The sequence below is a fragment of the Pelodiscus sinensis genome, chromosome 13 (assembly GCF_049634645.1).
Source record: "Pelodiscus sinensis isolate JC-2024 chromosome 13, ASM4963464v1, whole genome shotgun sequence".
Taxonomy (NCBI): domain Eukaryota; kingdom Metazoa; phylum Chordata; order Testudines; family Trionychidae; genus Pelodiscus; species Pelodiscus sinensis.
In genome coordinates, this window is record NC_134723.1 from 22,894,955 (window position 1) to 22,909,342 (window position 14,388).

Consider the following 14,388-nt stretch of genomic DNA (forward strand, 5'->3'; position numbering starts at 1 on the left):
GACCCAAATAGAAAAGATTGAATAGCATTGCCCAGAGTCCTCAAAATACTGTTATTACCAGTTTGCTCAGTCTAAAAATTACATTAGACTTGGATGGCATTGAGCATCCTCCTGGATGGTGCAGGACATTCCCTATGTAATGATAATTTATTGTTTCTAGTTTAAGCAGTTTAGCAGTATCCTCTTTTAAGTGTAAGGAAGTAGGTAAAGATTTCATTTTAAATCATGGATTAATCCGAACATGTCGCTTCAGCTTGCAGCTTCCTGGAAGAGAACTGTAAGTCAACTCCTCTTGTGCACAAGATGGGAATGTTGGAGAATTTCCACCAAAAAGTGCAAGGGGAAAGCTAATGATTCCATCAAACATGCCACAGGGCAACAAAGAAAATGTGTAGAATCCCTGTTAGAAAACATAGTAATTGCTGCTGTGGAGGAAATGTTGGGAACAAGTTGGAAGTGCAGGCAGTAAATCACTTAAAGTGAGAACCTTTGTATTTACCATGTACCCATTTTGGGCTGTTCTTCACTGATGATTAACTGAGCTATTACAAACTATTATTTTCAACCTCTGCATAGTGGTCTGCCTCCTCCATAAGGTCTGAACACTCAGGCTACGTCTACACTGGCCCCTTTTCCGAAAGGGGCATGGTAATTTCAGAGATCGTAATAGGGAAATCCGCGGGGGATTTAAATATCCCCCGCGGCAATTAAATAAAAATGTCCGCCGCTTTTTTCCGGCTTTTAGAAAAGCCGGAAAAGAGCGTCTACACTGGCCCCGATCCTCCGGAAAAAGCGCCCTTTTCCGGAGGATCTTATTCCTACTTCAAAGTAGGATCGGGGCCAGTGTAGACGCTCTTTTCCGGCTTTTCTAAAAGCCGGAAAAAAGCGGCGGACATTTTTATTTAAATGCCGCGGGGGATATTTAAATCCCCCGCGGATTTCCCTATTACGATCTCTGAAATTACCATGCCCCTTTCGGAAAAGGGGCCAGTGTAGATGAGCCCACAGGGTGGACAATTTTCAGTGACAATCATATTTTACATGTTCTACAGCATCTTTCATTCCGAAGTATTCCAGAGTTAGTCACAAATGCCCTTTCTGCCTAATCCAGCCCTTGCTATAGCTCTTCATGCCTTCAGCATCAGGCTAGATTAATGGACTGGACTCCTGTGCAGGCTTCCTTTAAAACTGAGCCAGAAGCTGCAGCACTTGTAGAATGTAGCTTTCCCTCTGTTCCTTGGTATGCTGCAGCCAAAGTAAGATATAACATCATTAGTAAGGACAAAGTGGCCATTTTGGGGCAGTGTGGGGAACAGGTGCCAGATACTGCAGTGACAAGTATGGTATAAGAACCTATATGAAATAGAACAATCTATATTCAAAACTGACAAGTTTGGAGATTGAAAGCCCCTATTCACAGCACAATGCAATCTTCCTCCCCGTTCTAGCCCATCAATGGGCCTCAACCTCACCAGAAGGGTCTCCCCATAGCAGTGAAAGGGGAGTTCAGTTTTGACCCCTGATCTTTTAGGACATTCCCAGTACGCAATCCCCATGGCATCAATAGTGCAGGTGGCTTTTTGTGATCTGGGCACATGACCCGTAGGAACTGAAACAAATATATACACACTCCCACATTACTTAAGACAGGCTGACAAATAGTTACCAAAGCCACAATCAACCTGGGGAAGATTGTGACCAATGAACAAAATGTTAAGTGTTCCATAGCCTGTGACCAGCCCTCTGAGGCATGCCAAAAAGCACAACTGCTGTCCATTCTAGCGACACTTTGTTCTAAACAAACAACAATCAAAGGAATAACCCGCATACATGAAATGAAGACTCCTGACTCTCTCATGCGTCTCTGTCACTCAGTTTCTTTCTCAACCTTATTCACTGGAACACACAAAATCGATTAGGGTGGGGCCCCCCAGGCTCTGGTGTGAGAGGGGAATGTAGGGAGTAGCTTTCTCCTCCTCAGTTAGGAGCCAAGTCAGTGAGGGGGTTGGTTTTGTTTTGTTGCTTCTCCCTTGTGTGTGTGGCCCTGGACTGATATTTTTGTGGATCAGAAGCCCCCAGCCCAAAACAGGCCCCCCCCCCCCCATCCCTGACTTAAAGAGACGCTCTTAAGGCAGGTAGGCATAAAATCTAACCAACAATTTATTTTATAGCGCCCAAAACTGCTTCCTCCTCTATTGTTGCAGGGGTCCTAGATCCAGCAGAGCCAGTATGATATTGCTACAGAAAGTGGAGACACAATTTATGCTCCTGGGGGAATTCGTCACCCTTGCACATACACAGTTTCATGCCCCCTCCCTCCAGATTTTTCTTCTCTGCAGACTATGAATTCTGCTGAAGAGGCACTGAAGTTTCACCTTTCACCCACCAAGAGTTGCTGTGGCACCAGAAGAGCAGCCAGTCAGAGAGGCTGCATTCCTCACTGCAGGGCAAGGTGAGAAGGCCCTGGATGGACCAAACAGGACACATGGGCTGCTGGGGGAAGTGTCACAGACGTGGGCTCTGAAGGACTAGTACAGGACTGGAGCATGGTCTTAGGAGCTAATGGGGTGACAACATTGAGGTAGGGACTGAATGGGAGGAAGGTGCAAGACCACGTGGGGGTACAGGGACAGATGGGGATGAGAGCAGGAGGTGCAGGGACACCCATACATGGGAGATGTAAAGACACATGAGGACAGGGCAAAATGTGCCTGAGTGAATGAGAGAGGCAAGGGCAGGGCTACTCAACATGCGGCCCTTGGCCTGTTTGTCTGCAGCCCGCAGTGCGGTTTGGGTTTACGTGGGGCTCAACACACGGCCTACAGGTGGGATCCTTTGAATATGGCCTCTCCACTGGGAACATGCTCCACAAGGGTAAGTCAGTATAATGGTCTTCTGTTGATATGTGTTTTAGTAGTTAGATTCCTGGACTTTCATTGCTCATTAAAAGTGCTATCATGGGTAAATATTACATTTTATGAATATCAGCAGAACTGACTTAAATGGGGCCTGGGTGTTGTGTGACCTTGCCTTAACCTTTTATTCATGCCCATCAATGTGAAATAAGCTATTTGTATATATTTACATATATATTTGCATGTATAGGCAACCACACTTAAGTTACAGCCCTCGGCATGTGCTGTGAGTGTCATTGTGAGCCCCAGGGCTTCCAAAGTTGAGTAGCCCTAGGCTAGGGGTTAGTCAGGGTCTGCATGGAAGAGGCTCCCAAACTCCCCAACAACCCCCACCCCCTATTCCATCCTTGTCTTACCCACACACAATAACCCTCCAGGTTCACTGCCAGACTCCTTCCCTGTCCCTCAACTCCTCTGTTACTATCCCTCTCTCAAGCCTTTGCACTGCGTCTTAGGGGTGTAGGAAATACAGTTCTCTATTGTAGTTTAAATGAATTACTCACTGTTCTGTATTAATATGCTGAATTTATTTGCAAAAAAATCCTGATTTATTTTTGCCCATATTGTTACTGACATATTTTGACAGATATTTTGAAATAAAATTACCAAAGTAACTGAAACTGATGTGATAATATTGTGTTATTCTGACACATAAAATATGAAGAATTTTAAAATATTGTGCTCATAATTTTTAACATTTCCTCACAAGTACATTTAGTGATCTCCGTCCTGCTCCTCCTCCCCACTCCCACCCGGTGTGCCAGTGGATTGGGCTCTCTGGGGATTTCCTGCATCCTAGCACATGGATTTAACACAGAGCAGGGACAACAAGGCTGTTGGGTCTATCACTATGAAGAGCCAGCAGCATTTCTGACTTAGGCAGGGGTTTAAGTAATGACCATACTGCATTTCCCAAGCTCTGGGTAGAGGATAGTGCCCCACCCCCACGCTGAGAACTCTGATGCATAGTTCAACCTCTGGGTCTGGGTGTCCCATTGTACTGGTAAATATTGGACAGGAATATGTCAAAAATGCTTGTATTTACATTTGAGATTTCTCAAGACTTCAAAGAACAAGTATAAGTTTAGCTGAGATACAGGGAGTTTAGTGGGCAGATAGGACTTTAAATGGGATGATGAGTGACAGCATAGAGAATCAGTCTGGAAGGAGGAGGGAGTTGGGAGAAGGGAGCTGTGCAGAATACCTAGGTACAGAGCAACTGAAATGATAAAAGGTTCAGGAAGCATGACCTATGAGGAAAGGTTAAAAAAACTGGGCATGTTTAGTACTGAGAAAAGAAGACTGGATGGGGGGAGGGGAAGGGAGGCATGATAATAGTCTTCAAATATACTAAGAGCTGTTATAAGCAAAAAGAGGGATCCGTTCTCCACGTCTACTGAAGACAGGACATGAAGTAATGAGTTTACTTTGCAGCATGGGAGATGTAGTTTATATATTAGTGGGGAAAATCCTATCAGAATAATTAAGTACTGGAACAGACTTCCAAGGGAAATTGAGGAACCCCATCACTGGAGGATTTTAAGAACAGGTAAGACAGTCATCTGTTAGGGATGGTCTAGGTTTACTTAGTCTTGCCTCAGAGCAAGAGGATGTACTAGATGACCTCTTGAGATCCCCTCCAACTCTATGTTTCTACAATTCTATTAATATAACCCCAACTAAAGAAGCCATGGGGCTAAACTGATTTTGAAAATGTTTTTCACATCAGTATGATTTAATAGCATACAATGGCAGTGCTGAGATACTGTGGCAGCAGCTACTCACTGCAAACACAGTGGCTAGAGGAGATAAATCAGAAGTGCTAAAACAGGTTAGGCAGGGAGTGGTGATTTACATCATTAAAAATGGTGGCTACAGACTCTGCTCCTCACACTTTTACTGCATAGCATGCAGAAGCAGGGCATTGAGGCAGAGCTCCACAGAAGCAGGTTAGAATAGGAAGTCTGGACCAAATTCATCCTGCAGGTGAATTTATTGACCCTATTTCCCCCCCCCCCCCCCCGGTAGAATTATAATGGGGTAGTATTGACTCAGTGAGTGTAGGGAAAAAAGCCTGTTGGATCTGACCTGAGTCTGAGAGATGAGTGTGCTGGATCTTTAAGATAAGACAGGGGAAGGTCAGTCCAGGGTTACTTATACTGAAACTCTGTACTGATCGCAGGAGAGGTACATTGAATTTCTGTAACAAATCTACTCTTCTTCATTCAGCTTTGGAAATAAAGCTTTCAGTGCACATCCCCTGCTTCTTGCTCATGTAAAACCAACATGTCCCCTGCTTCTTGAAAACACACACCCATACACCCCACCACCACCACCACCACCACCTCCCCGCCTGCTGGGTGGTTTGTTTGTTTGTTTTTACCTTGGGGTAAGTAGCCAAGGAGCTATTCTGAGGCAAAAAACACAGTGAAGACAAAGCACCTTAGTTTTACTGTGAAGGAGAGGCCAGCCGTAGGCAGGGGTATAATACTGGTCTTGCTTAGTTTACCTTGTAATAAAACTAAAGTGCCTTGTCTTCACTGTGCTTTCACCTCAAGATAACTCATGCACGTTTGTTACTCTGAGGTAAAAAATACACTTTTTCTAGCAGCGAAGATAAGGCCATAAATTCATACACAAGCTTTTGCGCAAAAGGACCAATGTAGACAGCTCAGATTTGTTTTGCACAAAAAAGCCCTGATCGTGAAAATAGCGATTTGGGGCTTTTTTGCGCAAAAGCGCGTCTAGATTGGCACAGACACTTTTCCGCAAAAAGTGCTTTTGCGGAAAAGCGTCTGTGCCAATCTAGACGCTCTTTTCCACAAATGCTTTCAATGGAAAACTTTTCCGTTAAAAGTATTTGTGGAAAATCATGGCAGTCTAGACGTAGCCACGTTGTAGTGGCCCCAAACAGACATACTCTGAATTATTATTCCCCGTGAGATGCCTTGCAGATGACCATTCCGAAAGCTCCATGACCTGCTCATGTTTGCACCCCATTTGGGTTTAATATCGAGAGTCTAATCCAGCACTTCCTATCTGGATTAGAAAGGAAGTGTTGCTGGTTTAGGAACAAGAAGACAGGGCCCTTACAGAGAGTCTATTTCTATTCGTTTTCCTTTTTCCAGGTTTTTAGTGCTCAGCACGGTGGGGGAGCGTGGAATCATGTATTAACTTGGAATTAGTGCAGAAATGATACACTAACTTGCCAGTTTTGCAGTTACAAGGGCTGTGAAACAGGGTTTTGAAGAAACTTGGAAAATGCTGACTCTCGCGGCATTTTAATTTGTTTATTAACACACGCACCCCTTTAGCCACATGGAGACATTTAGGGGACCAAAATAAAGTGAGGTCTGATCTTGCCAGAATTTAGGAACCAAACACATTGAGATGATGATAGCTCATTATTTGTACCCTATAAATAGACCACAGGAAATGTTCTGGATTGTTGAAGAGCAGATACTGCAACTTAGAAAGACCCCTGACTGGTCCACTTCCTGATTGGTCTCTCATCTGCATTTGCAGCTAATTGGTCCATTCCCTTGCAGCTACAGCTGCCAGAACCTGCCTGCTCACTGAGACACTGACTCTGATACCATCTACATGTTTTGTTAGTCTATAAAGTGCTACCAGACCATTTGCTTGCTGTTTTTTTTCTGAGCCCTAGGGTGACCATATTTCCCTTTGCTGAATATAGGACTCCTGGTAAAATTCTCATCTTCAAGCAAGTTCAGTGACAATCCATCAGAACTATGCAGTGCAAATATTCAAATTGACATCAAGTTGACTGAGCCTGTTAAAAAGAAAAACTGCGTATTTGGAGTCTTTTTGTTTATCACCTTATCTTTAATGTTTGTACCGGGAAAGATGACACACATGCGTTCAAGAGTGACTGATCAACTTGTCCCAACCCTCCCTGCCCAGTGCTCTCCACCTTCCATGCCTGGCTGGGCCCCAGGGATAAACCTGGTGCCACACCTTCTCAAGGCAACATGTGTTTGGGGGGGGGGGAGGTACGCAAGGTCACAGGCTCCTCCCAGACTTTTGTCAGGGTGCACACCAGAATATGGCAAATACCAGCCTTTTGAGACTGTATGGGAGGGAAAGGATGGGAATTGTTTTCAGCTGATCCTGCACCAGTGAGCCTCTCCTTTTTGCCTCCCCCCCCCCCCCCGAGCCCGGGGGGGCCACAAATGTACTAGCCCCAGGCCCTAAGAAGAATTAATCTATTCCTGGAGGTAAGCCCTGAATCTTTGTGCCTCCACCCTCCTCCCCATGAGGCTGAAGCTTGAGGAGAGTGTCTTTTTCTTCCTGCTTTTCGGCAGAGGGCCACATTTGTGAGGGGGGTTTTCTCCTTCTCATATGGGAGCCAGACCATGAGAGTTGTGGGTTGTTGTTTTTTTTTTTTTTTGCTTTGTTTTGTTTCTTGATTCTCACTTATGTGTGGCCCCTGATTGATTTTTCAATGGGTCAGTGGTCCCCAACCCAAAAAAGAGGTTCCGCACCCCTGTTCTACAGCTAACACCTCCAAGCTGCTGCTGGCCACCAGAATAATACAGATGCCTCCTGTCTCCTGGCTACAGTGCAGGCAGGAAGGGGATAAACCCTAAGAATGCATTGAGTACCAGGACCCAGGAACCTGGTTGCAGGGGCTTCAGCGAAGCCCAGCAGAGAAGTGGTTCTCTGCTGGGATCGGAGGGACTATGGGACAGAGCAGCCCCTGGGGGTAAGATCTAGAATGGGGGCAGCATGTGAAGAGGGTGCTAAGCAGTAAGTATCCCTGCTTGGGGACCTGCAGGTTTGAGCACAGCCTGGAAATAGCTTCCTCCCTGCCACTCCAGAGCTTACCTCAGGGGTGGAGAAGTTTCTCCATGTCAGTGCTATGGGAGACTTTGACTCATGCAGGGCTTGGCTCCTCCTGGCCAACACCCTAGGCCAGAAGATCTTGAGCTTTTCCTGGGTGCTGGTACGACAGTGGGGGAAGGAAGCAGCCTACTAGTCAGGCTGTTAGTGAGCTGAATGAGATGACCAGAGGCTGGTTCTCTGCACAGTGCAGAGGGCAGGCTGCACCCTCACAGGAGGGATATAGAAAAGCAGGGGAATGGGTGTGTGTGGGGAGGGGTAGAACTGGCACAGCAGCAGGGACAGGACAGGGAGAGGGGAAGCATGTAAAGGGCCGATGGATGGGTAGCAGAGGTGACGTGTAACCAGCCACCACCTGCCCACACTCACCAGCCACTGCTGCAAGCAGCCAGTAATTGCTGGAAATGGAGGATGCAGGGGAGGAGGCTGCTGGCCAAGAGCTAGAACCCAGCAGGGACTGTACTCATGGACCAGCAGGAGGAGTGGCCGGTCCCACAGCCTCATGGGCTTCAGGTTGTTAGAGCAGTGGTCCCCAACCTTTACAGGCTCCCGGGCGCCTGGGTGCGCGGCCACTCACGCGCCGGGCGCCTAGGGGGTGGGGCCGCGTGTCCTGGGGCACGCCAGGGGCAGGGATGCCCTTGCACCCGGCGCCGGCATGTGCCCCAGGGCCGGGGCTGCCCAAGCGCCTTGTTCCGTGGACCCGGGGCCGGCACCGCCGCCCGAGCCGCACGACTGGGGCCGGCACCAGTGCCGCGCGCCCGCATGTGCCCCGGGGCTGGGGCCGCCCGAGCGCCGCACACCAGGCACCGGTGCATGTCGTGCGCCTGGGGTTGGCAGCCCAGGTTGTCGGCGGGTGCGCAGAAATGCCCCGGCGGGTGCCATGGCGCCCGCGGGCACCGCGTTGGGGACCACTGTGTTAGAGACAAGAAACTGCGCCCCCCCCCCCCAGTAAAAAAGTTTGGCCAGGCCACTCTTGCTATAGTGGGCTGCAGTACTCCTTGGGAGAAACCGGCCGCACCCTTCCTGCATACCATTGCCTTTAGTTTGCCTTTAGTTTACCATTGCCTTTTGCTGCCCCCTGAGCCTGCCCTCCTGGTGCTCTAGGACTGGGGAAGCCAGGCCTGGCCATGTGATGTGCCCTCCTCCCTCCCCAGTGCTCCGGGGCTGGAGAAGCTGGGTCGGACCAGGCTGCACAACACATGCCCTGTTTCCTCTCTCCCCGGTGCTCTGCGTGGCCCGACCTGGCCCAACCTCTCCAGCCCCGGAGCACTGGGAAAGGGACAAGGCAGCGCATGCTGCACTGTGCAGTCCGGCCTGGGCCACCCACCTCCCTCCTCTGGTGCTTGAGAGGGTGGGCTGGGCTTGGCCGGGCTGCGTGGTGCGATGTGCCTTCCACCGGAGCTGGGGAAGCTGCGGCAAGCACGCGCTTGCTCCCCTTTCCTCCCCATGGTTGGAAGGGGGGAGCATGCCACCCCACCTCCCAGGAGTGGGGAAGGGATGGGGCCTAGCAGAAGGGGCAGGGATGGAGGTGTGGCTGGGGGCTTGCCTCCCCCAGCCCTGCCTTCACTGACTTCCCATGCACATGCTCCAGCTTTGCCTGATCACCAGCCTTGCACACTCATCCCCATCGTCAGCCACTGGTGGGTGAGTGGCTGGCAAGCAAGGATCCGGCCAGCCGCAGGATCCACCAGTACTGATGGGAGGGAAGAGACAGAAAATATGGGACAATTTGCCCATTAAAAAAAAATTGGGACACCTTCAGGAGGGCTCAAAAATGAAACGGTCCCTTTAAAAGCAGGTCACCCAAAGGAAGGTGGGCAAGGAAGCGCTCAATGAAGGCTGTCAATGTGTCCTAGGTTTGCCCCAGAGCCAACTGCCTTGTCACTTGCCAATTTGATAATATTTAAGGTCACGCCCCTATCCATCTTCTTTCCCCCTCCTCCTATAGCTTGCTGCTTTCCCATCCCCCGCTCCAGGTCGGGGTCGGGGGGGTCTCGCCTGTAGAGCCAGGGCTGGGAGCTGCAACTGCTGGCGATACGTAGGAAGTGACCCTCACTAAGTAGGGGCTGGCACAGGTGATGATCCATCTGGTATGTACCTGCCTCCCTTTCCTGACAGACATTGGGTTTCCGGTCAGTAAATCTGACTGGACACTGTTGTCTCCCCTTTTGGACCAAATACCTGGCCACCTTACCTTCCACCATGACAGGAAGCAACAGTGACCCCCAGCTCCAGAGAATACCCCTGCTGCAGGAATCCTGTCCCTGTTCTGTCCTCTTTCTGGGAACCTGAAATGTGGTAACCCTACAATATTCAGATCTGGCGCAAGTGATGCTAGTGACTTACAATAGCTTTGCCTGCAGCAATGTTCCCTGCCTAGACCAGCTTTGACGCTAGCCCTTGTTTTTTACTAAGATTATAAATCATTTTTTTAAAGTGTGGAAATGACTTAATAAATGTTGATTACTGAACAAATCCATGACATTGAGGTGTCTGCAAAGATGAATACTGCCTTGGAGTTAAATTTTCATCTACCTATATATTTTAGAAATGTGCATCTGCCCGTCTGTCCGTCCGTGAGTCCGTTTGTTCAAGAACTCCTCCTAAACTGTAAGAACTAGGACCACCAAATTTGGTAGGCAGCTTCCTCTTATCCTACTGTAAAGCCAGCTTAGTGTTTGGTACTGCCAGGAAAATGGGATGCGCCTGGAATTCAATTGTTTTCCAGAACATGGAAAGAGAGGGGGCTGGTCAGAGGAGAGCTATACTGCAAAGTGACCACTAAGGTCACCACAGCAGGAAGACAGTCAGCAGCTGAGACCGGGCTCACCATCTTGCCGGCTGTAGGACCAGATAAGTGACCCCCTTCTCCAAAACGCCTCTCTCCAGCCCTTGGCTGCAGTGCCTGATGGGAGGCAGAGGACGTCCCGTCAGCCACCAGCCCTACTGCTGTGGCTCCCCAGTATCACCCCCAGGGCCAGGTAATGCAGCCCCACCCCCCAGGATATGATGGAGGAGGGTGTGGAAACCACAGCATGGCCACACCTATCCCAAGAAGATGTTGGCCGGGGGGGGGGGGGGTGTCAGAAACTGCAGGAGACACTGGGAGGGAGACCAGAAACTGTGGCCCAGCTCCACACCTTGGGACGAAATGCCTGGGGTGCTGGGAACTTTGGCCCGCTCCCACCTTCACCACAAATAGAGGGAAGGGGGGCTGGTAACCGCAGCCCAGCCCGGGTCCTCTCCCCGCAGTTAGAGGTCAGGGAAGGGAACTGTGGCCCAACCCTGGCCCGGGCCTAACTGCAGAAGGGCCAGGGGGAGCATCATGGTCCAGACCTGGCGCTGCCCCCTCCATGAGTAAAGTTTTGGGGGGGGGCCAAGCAGCTCAACTCCAGCCCTGCTCCCCCAAAGGAGATGCCAGGGGGCTGGGAACTGCAGGAGATGCTAGGGGAACCAAAAACCACAGCCCAGCCCTGCCCCTCCCCAGAGAAAATGCCACAGGGGCCAGGAACTGCAGCCTGCCCCCCACCCAGTAGAGCCTGGGACCCCCCATGAGTAGAGACCGGGGGGACTGAAAACTGTTGCCTGGCCCCACTCCCTGCCCCCTCCATTAAACATCGGGGAGGGGAACCAGGACCCAGGCTGGACTGGGCCTAACTGAGTAGGGACCAGGGGGACACCACGGTTGAGACTCAGTCCTGCCCTGCCCCGTGGGTACAGTCTGGGAGGGGTGGGCACACTGGCTGGGAGAACCAGACAGCCTCGCCCGCCAGGAGCTGCCAGCTGGAGGGGGCTGGGCAGCCCAGCCCTTCCCCACTCAGGAGCCACTGGGTGGGGGTCTTGGAAGCCTCCCCACTCTAGGAACGACTAGCCGGGAGGGGGAGGGGGCCTGAGCAGTGCAGACCTGACTCCCTCTGACAAGCCACGAGTCTTCCTCCTCCCCTCTCTGGGAGGAGCTGCCAGGGCAGCACAACCCTGGCCCCCCGGGGAGACCCGCAGCTGGAGCAGCACCACCCTTGCTGCCATAACCAGCCATGGTAAGCCCCCATCATATCTCCCATCCCTCTGCTCTGAGCCTCCCCTCCCCATCCTGCTTGATTCCTACTTACCCTCTTCCTTCAGTCCCCCCACCTCCTGCTCTGAGCCCCCTCCCCCCGACCTGGACAACACCAGGTAAATCCTCTAGTAAATAATTTAAAAAGGGGCATGTGTGAAAAACCACTATCTGATCCTCATTCCTATTTTTACTAGTGAAATTAAATGACGGGCCTGTTCCAAAGCCCATTTTAGCCAAGGGAACGGTTCCCTTTGACTTTGCATCAATTACCACGAAAGTATCTGCATAAAACATGCCCTTGGGAGTCTTTGACCCACAAGTTACGCTAAAGCTGCTGTGGTTGGAAAGGGAGGGAAGAACGGGCTGCTTTATGAGATAGGAAGTGTCAGACAGGAAAATGAAAGCACTGGAGAGGCTGCAATAACAAACCCAATTTCTTAACAAACGCTTTAGCTGCAGTTAGTTCCCTGGCACTGCGACTGCTGTAACCTTCTTTTTGTTAGAGCTACTCCTGGTCAATTTCTCTCTGCTTGACCGGAGCAAAAGTAGTTTGTGGATCAGTTTTCAGACCTGCTGAGCACCCACATCCAGAACTGAATGGAAAGTGAAGATGTGGGAGAGCTCTGAAAAATCAGGCTATTAAAGCAGAGTCCTCTAGTGGATATGTGACAAGTACCAGGAGACAGGTCTTTTGACTTCTCTGGGCCTTATCGTAAACTGACTGTGTGATCTCTTTATGCGTCACTTTCCCCATGTATAAAATGAGCATCATAATTCTGAGCTATTTCATCGTGGAGGATTAATTAGTTAAAGGGACATTACCAGGTTAGTTTAAAGCCACGTTTAAGTTTTTTATAATGTTTTAAAATAAATAAAAAAGACCCAGAGAGAATTGTTCTCATTATCAGTGCAAGTGGTTTATTGTTAAAGGCAAAACATTTCCTTGCAGTTTTGTAAGCCAAGCATTGCAGCACCATGCTAGTTAGCAAGAACCAGAGAGTGAAACAGGTTAGAAAAGAGGGACAGTCGTAGCTTTGTTTTCATTGTCCAAACAGGGTAAAATGTAGCAAGCGATCACACTGCACAAGGGCATGATCCAAATTCCATGAAAGTTAATGGATGTTTGATTTCTGCTAGAGTTGGATCAGGTCATTAAGGATTAAAAGGGAATAATGAGACTTAGGCATCTATACTTGGAAGTTTAAGGCACAACCGCAGCAGCAGCACTTTAAACTGAAAGTGTGGCCACAAATACTGGGACAGACTTAGCCTTAGTTCCACTTACTCGTGCCTTGTGTCATCATCCAAACCTTTGCCAAGTCAGTACACAATGCAAGTAAAATGCCGCCATTCTAAGTGGGACACATGTGGCAAGCACTTTGCACAGATATCAGTGATGACACAAGGTGCAAGGAAGTGAGGAATAAAGCTCTTTATTCACTTTTCATCCTTTATGACCTGATCCAACTGGCACAAGAGGCAAGGCAATAGCAAATCAGACCTGCTTTTTCAACCTTGGCCCTCATTACCAGAGAATGGGAGTGACTCACTGCTATAGCACTTTCCATTAGTTGAACCTTTAAACTGTAGATCCACCTGTGGATCCTATTGATCAACTCATGGAAGGTGGCACAGTATGTTAAGTTTACAACTTTACTTGGGAGACTAATAAAGGAATCAGAGGGATTTAGAATAAAGCCTGGAAACATCTCATGACAGTCACAGGTGAAAATTTACATGGAATTCTATTCCACCCACCTAAGTTTCTCTGGTATTTTAATTGGGCAAAGCATTCGCCTTCACTTTCTGTCCTAAATTGCTTTTTGTGGTACATGGTCATATTCCACCTCCGAGGTGGCTGTGCTTGGTGGTGACTGTCCCGACAGTTATGTACTTTGTCACCGTGTAAAATGTCTTCAGGGGTTTGAAAGGTGCCAGATAGCATGAGTGCTTTGTGTGTGTGAGGAGATAAAGTGTTAGCTAACCATTGAGCAGAGAGGTAAAATGTCAGAAGGAATCTTCTGTTTTTTTATCTCAGTACAAACAGGCTGGATGCTTTTTCCTCAGGGATAGTTCCAGGAGAATTTGTACATTTTTTCACGGATTGTTAGAGCTCCTTGCCCCAGCCAGAGCTCACAAGCAGCTCCAAGAGCACAGTGAGGATACAGCCCATGAGTCCAGAGACAGAGAGTAAGCTCCTCCTACATCTCTAGCTGCTGCCAAAGCAACAGCTTCAACAGACCGTTAAATAAGCCATTGCCATACTGGCACCACTCTGAGCACAAAGATGCATTTCATTTACTGAAGTCTGGGGCTGTGTAAAACTTAGGACAAACCAGCCCTTCGACTGCTAGGTGCTACCCAGCCTGGAGAGGCAGGCCTCCCTGGGGCTTGCCCCCCTTACTGTGCAGAGCACATTAGAAAGCTCTTTCACAGTGAGCTGTAATGTCTTGCTCTCATGACAGCGTCCCAAGACCTTGTTTCACAGAAAGTGACTGCAGCCTGTGCAAAATGCCACTGGCTACCTTCTCACACATATCTAGAAGCACAAAC